Genomic DNA, 8,190 nt, shown 5'->3' with positions numbered 1-8,190 from the left:
ATATCCAAGTTGGGAATATGCTGAGCAAGGTTTGCCAGATGATATCGAAGAGCTAGATGAAGTTATTTCTAAAGGTAGCGTCGAAGAGAAAAAAGAAAACTATCGGCATGATCGAATCTTGTTGAAAATCTCATGGGTTATATGCGTAGCATTGTTCGCCATTGTTCTGGTGTTGTTGATGAAGATTTGAAACCTTTAATCAATTTAATATGTTTTATTCAATGCAAGATATAATGTAGTGTTGTTGTTTATCAATGTAGTATTGACAATGTTATTTATTCAAGTATTATTGAGAGTTTGAGATGTTATTTGTTCATTATTTGTTCAACTTTGCAATGATAAAATTCTGTAAAATTCTGTAAAATTTTCTAATTTTCCAGTATTTGGTTACCAAATTAGCAAATAACCCCGCATATAAATAAATATCAGCAACCACCCCCCTATGATTTGAAATTAATTAGCAAATACCCCCCTATGTTAATGAAAATTGGCAAGTATCTCCACTGTTTTTTCAATTTCCATGTATTTGCCAGCAACAACCAATTCATATATCAACAATAACCAACAAGCAACATCTACAAATAAACAATAACAATAAACAATCCATAAAAAACATCTCAAACAAACAACAATATTTTTCTGAAACAGCCAACAACAAAAAATAATGTTCAATAGACATTACAGGCTGTTACAATTGCATGTTCAATAGATAGCCAACATATCAAACCATCACAGGCTGTTATGATTGCATCAAAAACTCAAAAATACCAGCAAAAGTCATCAAAAAAAATGTTCAACTTTCAACACAAGTCAAACTTTCCAAATGCGTTTCTTCTTGGCAGCCTCCCTAATATTATGAAGGACTTCGGATATTTGAGGCTTCCTTTTGCGCACAGGAGGGTTGCTGGAATTTGGAACATTTGGAGGAACATTAGCTGTTGCCATTGGAGGAACAGCTGCTTGTGAAGTTGGAGGAACAGTTGGTACAACAACAGGCACTCTTTGTGTTTGATTTGTTGCCCGCGGGTTTTTGATTTTCTTACTTCTTCCTAGTAAACCCTCATTCCTTCTTCCCACATATACCTACAATTGTAACCTATGAATTAGAAAAATAAATGGGGCAGAAAGAGCAGAAAGATAAAACAATTTTTAATGTTTCTAACCCTTCCTGGTGCAGCAGCAGATTGATCTTGAATGGAAGAACTTGGTTGAGTAGAAGATGGTGCAACAGAGCTAGAAACATTTGACCTTGGTGTAGAAGAGTTTGTTTGAACAGAAGTTGGTGCAACAGAGGTTGATGGTCCTTGACTGGAAGATGGAGGAGCACCTTGAGAATTTTGAATTTCCTCATTTGCAGGATTTCCCTATCACAGACAAATAAACCAACAAATAACAATTAATGCTTGAAATCCTTCAAGAAAAAATTCAAGTAATTAACTGGAAAAAAAAATATTAAAAAGCTACAAATACCTTGTAAAGTTTAGACCTTGGATCTGTAGGATTTTTACACGATGCCTTGTTATGGCCTAGTTGTAGGCAGTTCTTACAAGTATGTGTGAGACCCTTTCTGTAAGAAGTGGTGTGAAGTTCATCTGGACCTCTTCTTCTCATTTTCTTAGGTCTCCCAGCTTTCTTGTTCAACTTTGGGGCTGCAAGTGGCTCGAAAGAGGTTTTGATGTAGTCTTTTGGTCCAGGGACTGCATGTATCATATATGCATAAACCTTCAAGTATGTATCTTTTTTATACCACGAGTCCACATAGTCCTCAACTTTATACCTCCTATCTGCAATGCAAGCCCATGCATGATGACAAGGATACCCATTTAATTGAAACAATCCACATGTGCATGTTCTGGTAGCTAGGTCCACGACATATCTGTCATTATGAATATCCACTTCAAATTCTTCTTGTCCATGCCATCTTGGAAAACAATTTCTTGCAAGTTGTTGAGACTTGTTGATCTTTTTCAAGATATTAGGACAGATAGACCCTTCATACTTCTCCATTCCAGCCTTTTTTGTTTGAATTCTGCTAGTCAATCTACTTCTGATCCACTCAAACAAGCTAATGATAGGCTTCTCTCTAGCCTCAAGGATGTAGCTATTGAAGGATTCACACAGATTGTTTACTAACACATCTGTCTTGCAGCTTCTTGAGAAATAAGATCTGGCCCAATGACATGGAGGAATTTTTCTTAAATATTCTGCTGCAGCTTTATCAAACCTGCCAATCTCCACCATAACTGCTTCAAATTCATTCTTGTTGCCTGTGGAAGCAGCTCTCCATAACATTGTTTTCAGCTCCAAAGCTGGCCATTTTTGCTTGAAATTCTGGTAGATGTGCCTCACACAAAACCTGTGATCACAACCAGGGGCAACATCTTTAATAGCTTCAAGAAGAACTTTTTGCCTGTCAGAAATGAAGGTCCATTTCCTTTCTTCAACACCTCCAATTTCTTCTAGCAACTCACCCAAAAACCATGTCCAGGATTCTCTGTTCTTAACTGGAACCACAGCTAGAGAAATTGGAAAAAGGTTATCATTCCCATCCCTCCCAACAGCACAAAGAAGCTGCCCTCCATGTGGTGTTTTCAAAAAACAGCCATCTGATCCAATTAGTGGCCTGCGTCCTGCAAGAAATCCCAACCTCATTGGGGGAAGGCTGAAATACATCCTCTCAAAGATTAGAGGATCTGAATAAAGAATCTTTCTCAGCAATAACTTAGCACCAGGGTTTCTAGCTCTAACAGTTTCACAGTAATCCCACAGGAGACTGTATTCTTGAGCATCTTGTCCCCTTATTTTGTTGAGTGCACCTTTTTTTGCCCTCAAAGTCTTCCAATAGCCAGCTTCTACACCCACCTTTCTCATGACTGAGTTTCCAAGTTTGCATATTTCAACATCTGGATTGTCTTTAATGGAGTCTCCCATTCTCCTTCCAATATATTTTGCACTAGCATGCTTGTTAATTCTTTTCCTTGAACAGGTGTGTTCTCCAGTTAGTTTCTTGATCTACAATAAATAAATTAAAAATACTTAATTAAAAAATAATACATAATAGATAAGTACATAAATATTAAAAAAAAACAGAAACCAAGAAACCATAATATAAAATAGAATAGTACACAAAAAATATAATATTTAAATACCTGAAATATTGGACCACCTTGTACAGCAGATGCATGGATTCTCCAACTACATCCTTTTTCTTTGCATTCTGCAGTTACCCTTTTCCTTTCATTTTTCAAAAATTCAAGTTCATACCCATTTCTCACTAACCAATCTGTGAGAGCCTCTCTAAATGCATCAACATTTGAAAATTTCATCAACTCTTCTAAATTTTTATTCTTCATACTCTGTCCTTCACTGAATATAGGGCATTTGGCTTTAGTTGAGTCATTCAGATTCTCAATAGTATCATCATCTTCTGCCTCACTGTACCATTGGGTTGTAGATGGTTGCACTGCACATTTCTGCAACCTTCTAGCTGGTCTTTTGGTCTTCTTGCCCATTCTTTTCAACTTCTTGATCAAGTCTTGCTTACTGAACTGTCTATTCAAAAAAATGTCATCATCTGAAGACCCCTCAATGTCTTCTAACTCTTCACTTGGAGCATCAGAATGTACATCAACATCATCTGAACAATCTTCAGGATGAATGTAGTCACCATCATCTGAATCATCATCCTCAGAAAACACCACATCATCATTTCTGGTATCTTCATTTCTTGGTTCTTCAGTTTGTTGTTGTTCATTTCTTGGTACTTCAGCAAACACATCTTCAGGTGTTGGTTCTTCAGTGGTTAGGAATTCAGCAAAAATCTCTTCAAGTGTTGGTTCTTCAGGCTGTACTTCTTCAGCTGCTGCTTCTTCATGATGTAGTTCTTCACTTGTTGGTTCTTCAGGTTGTACTTCTTCACTAGTTGGTTCTTCAGAATGAGGTTCTTCAGGCTGAGGTTGTGCAGTTGTTGAGTCTTCATCAACTGTATCTTCATCACCATTCCGCAAATAAAGAATTTCTTTCCTCTTTTCAATTACATTCCCATCCTTATCAACTGCAATGATTGGCTCTATGTCTACATCTTCAGTGTAAAGTGTCAACTGGTCCAGTTCTTCATGAACATTCACCAACCATGCAATACTTACATCATCTATAATGTACTTGAGCCCATGTTCAAGTGATTGCCCAGGGTACAAGAAGTAAAAGTTGACATTCACTTTTTTACCTCCACATGCTTTGTACATATCATACAGTAACTGCCTGTTCAAGTAGTCCAAGCAAATCTTTCCAGCCACTACATTTCTCCCTCCAACATAACACAATTCAGGATTATATACGAAAACCCCATCCAACCATACAGATATTTCGCACAACAGGTTCATCTGCATAAATAATAAAACTTTAAGTGAAAAAACTCTACAATAGTTAATAAAAAAAAAAAAAAAAACAAACAGAAAACCCTAAAAATCTCAACAGTAAAAAAAAGAAATGCAGACAATGTCTGGACAAAAATCATAAACAAAAATTTGAATAAAAAAATTAAAAAATTGAAACCCCAAAAAAATAAGACCCCACATGTCTCTTGAAGATATAGACAACATATACCCTACATAAAACAATAATATCAAAAAATGGACCACTAATCCACAATCCCCAAAAGATCCAGACAATGTCTCGACAACAACCCACATTCTCGAAAAAAATACATAAAGTTTGGACTCCAACCTACCACTCCCCCAAAAAAACGAAAACCTCAGAAACTTAAACCCTACTATTTTAATACAAATGTCTGGACCACAACCCACAACTCCCCAAAAACTTCATACCTCTTTAATCGAAATTTCACAGTCGTCTTCACGTCTTTCTTCGAGAATCTTTAAATAGAAGGCATTTGGGAGAGTATTTCGATCGAAATTGAGTTTGGAGTTTAGGGTTTTTTTTTCTCTTCGATTTGGGATTGAATTTGGGAGAGGTGGATATTTTTGGTTTTGAGAACACGTAGCAGGTGTTTTGAGTTTTGGGGGTTTTTTTAAATTTTTTTACATTAGGGGTAATATAGTCTTTTTACTTTAGTCAACAGCCAAATGATGAATAGGTGGCGGTGTACAATACCAAACACAATATAGGGGGTTTTGTGCTAATATTAATAATACAGGGGGGTATTCGCCAATTAGAAATAACACAGGGGGTCATTGCTATTAGCTCTATATTAATTATCCACACAGAGAAAAAGCCACCACTATGTTTCGCATTATTCATTTTTATTCAGGTTCATTTCCAACTAGTTAATATATTCTTCATTTAATTTCTCATCTTCATTCATTCAATTTATCTACTATCACTACTACAACTTTACAGGGTCCGATATTCCATTTCAACATTTTGCATGTTATTTGCACGTTCCTTTACGAATCATGAATCCCCCCCCTCTCTTCTCTCTCTCTCTCACACACACACACATGCAGACATGGCCAGTGGTCCGATTAGAACCCGAATGAATTGGAAGCGGGTCAACGGTTCCAACAAAAATGGAACTGTAACCGGTCAACGCAAACCGGAACTATAAATTATCTTATCTCTTTAGCGATTCAATATTCTTCAAATTATCGGTCTCTTCGTGTTTGGATAAGCTTATAGATGTTAAAAGGAGTTTTTATGATGTGAGTTTATAAGCTCTTCCAAAGTATCTGGTATTTTAAAAAAAAAAAAGATCTTATTTTTTTTCTAAATAAGCTATTGGAGAGCAAATACGATATTTTTTATAAAATACATTTATCCCACATTTTTTAAGATCTTATAATGAGTAAAAATAGGAAATAAACTCATTATCCAAACAGTCTAACATTAATCCTAAAAATAAGATGTAACAACTTATCAACTCTTAAAACATCTTATCAGACGTAAGAATGTATCAAACAGCCTCTAAAAGTTGAATGATTTTACAAATAAAAATGAACTACCAATAAACACAATTATTTAAGAAAAAAACAATAAATAATTCCATAACCGTCCCTTAAGATTTTTGGGACCTATTCCATAACCGGCTTTTTGGGACCTATTCCATAACCTGTTTCAATCTCTCTCTCTCTCTCTCTCTCTCTCTCTCTCTCTCTCTCTCTCTCTCTCTCTCTCTCTCTCTCTCTCACACACACACAAAGAGGTTTTTGGTGGTGTTTGGACTTTGGAAATAATTGGCACAATCTAGAGTATGCATATTCCAGTCCCGCAAGGATGGTCTAAAGGTTGGAGCAAGTGAATCTGTGTCAATTGACTCATGTTCGAATCCTATTGTTAACGGTCGCTAGGTCGAGCTTTCCCATATGGTTAGCCTTGTGTTGTTTACGTCTCTCGTATGATCTACAAACTATTATACGAGAGTGTAGGTTTACCTAATGCATCAATATGCATGGTTGCATATTCCTTTTATTAACAAAAAATATAAAAAATAAAAAGAGTATGGATATTCCATAGTTCAAAAATGATTTCTCAAATTGGTTAAATTGGGGTGTGCTGCTACATACACTTTTGAAAAGAACACACTCAACTCACTATCTTTCACAAGATAAATTAAAATAATTAAGTCTGAAAAGTATAACACTCACTCACCAAGATTTACTTTTGGATATTTGACTTGACAACCAAAAACTATATATAAATTAAAGAGCTGCCTTTTCAGCTCCACCACCAACCTTTTTAATGAGAAAAATTTGTCATTTTTATAATTTTCTTAGCAACTAGCTATATTTTATGTTTTTCCTTTTATAAAATTAATACCTATATCATCGATAAAAACTTGTGATTTTTAATATTTCCTTTTTATACTTATCATATTATCATCATAAGGGAAAAAAATATTTCAAAATCGAAACACACCAAATTAACAACCAAACATAATAGTCATTGTTTATGTTGTTGCCGAAATATGGTTCCGGTCGCTTTGCACTTGAATACTTTTACTTAATGCGAGGTCTATAGACTGTATATAGTACTAGCACCTTCTCTTTATTGAAAAAACACCTAATTTTTTTTTCCTCCTTTTGTAACGAAAAAAACTGCAACCAAATATATATATATATATATATATATATATATATATATATATATATATATATATATATATATATATATATATATTAACTCGATAAATTAAAATTATCATTCTCGGACAATAGCTTGCAACTTATACTGACCAGTAATCGGCCATGTGTAACAATCTCAACTTACAAAGTGTCGACGAGAAGAAAAAAAATGTTTAATTAACTTATCTAAATATTGTTAAAGTCAAAAATGCATGTATAAAGATTATATTATACTTGGAATTTAATTTGTCCTATTGTCGATTGAGATATATCTTAGTTTTACAAATAAAACCAAGTTCAAAAGAGTATTTCTGATATATATTATAATAAAATAAATGATGAGTAATTTCTTTTTTTCCTTTTTCTTCTTATAATGAGGTCAAACATCAAAGTCAAGATCGTGATATTTGAATTGCTTTAAAACAAATGAGGATTATTCATAGGATTAATGTTTGTAGTACTAGGTTGTACTTAACCGTACGCACTAATAGTACAATTGGCAACATACAAGCATATACACATAACTTTACAAAAAGAATAGTAAGTGGGAGGAGTTGGACCACTTTTACATGCCTGAAAATCAGAGCTTTTGTGAATGTGAGTTCAAATACATGGAAAAAATAAATGACTGTCCTAACTTTGTGCTGATATATGATATATCAGATTAACTAACATTTGGATTTAATTTATTGGCTGCTCATTTTTTTTTTCATTCTTTCTGCAGCAATATATAAGTACTTTGATTAATTTCTCGTGATATTTGAAGATTCAACCATTAATGGAGAAGAGAGAAAGCATCGAGAGAAAAATGACGAAGAAACATATTTATGTATTTAGTGAAAATTGGTAATATATATGAGAGAGAAAGTGTAGATATATATATACACTGATGGGGGCTAATTTGGCAAGATCGGGCCAACGAGCTGAAAACGAGTCCGTTGAAAACGAGTCCGTTCAGCCAGAGTCCGAAGGAAAGAGGAATTTGGGCCACTAGCCCACTAAGGAAGAAGCCCAAGAAGATACACAAGTTTGCTTAGAGAAAAACTCGCATGAAATAATCGCTTGCTTCTTAAGCTCGAAAAGAGACCGCTGCGTGAAAGATGGGGAGCTG

Source organism: Erythranthe guttata, chromosome 8 (genome assembly GCF_056151865.1).
Source record: "Erythranthe guttata isolate IM_541 chromosome 8, IM_541, whole genome shotgun sequence".
Lineage (NCBI taxonomy): Eukaryota > Viridiplantae > Streptophyta > Magnoliopsida > Lamiales > Phrymaceae > Erythranthe > Erythranthe guttata.
This window is presented reverse-complemented; position numbering follows the sequence as displayed.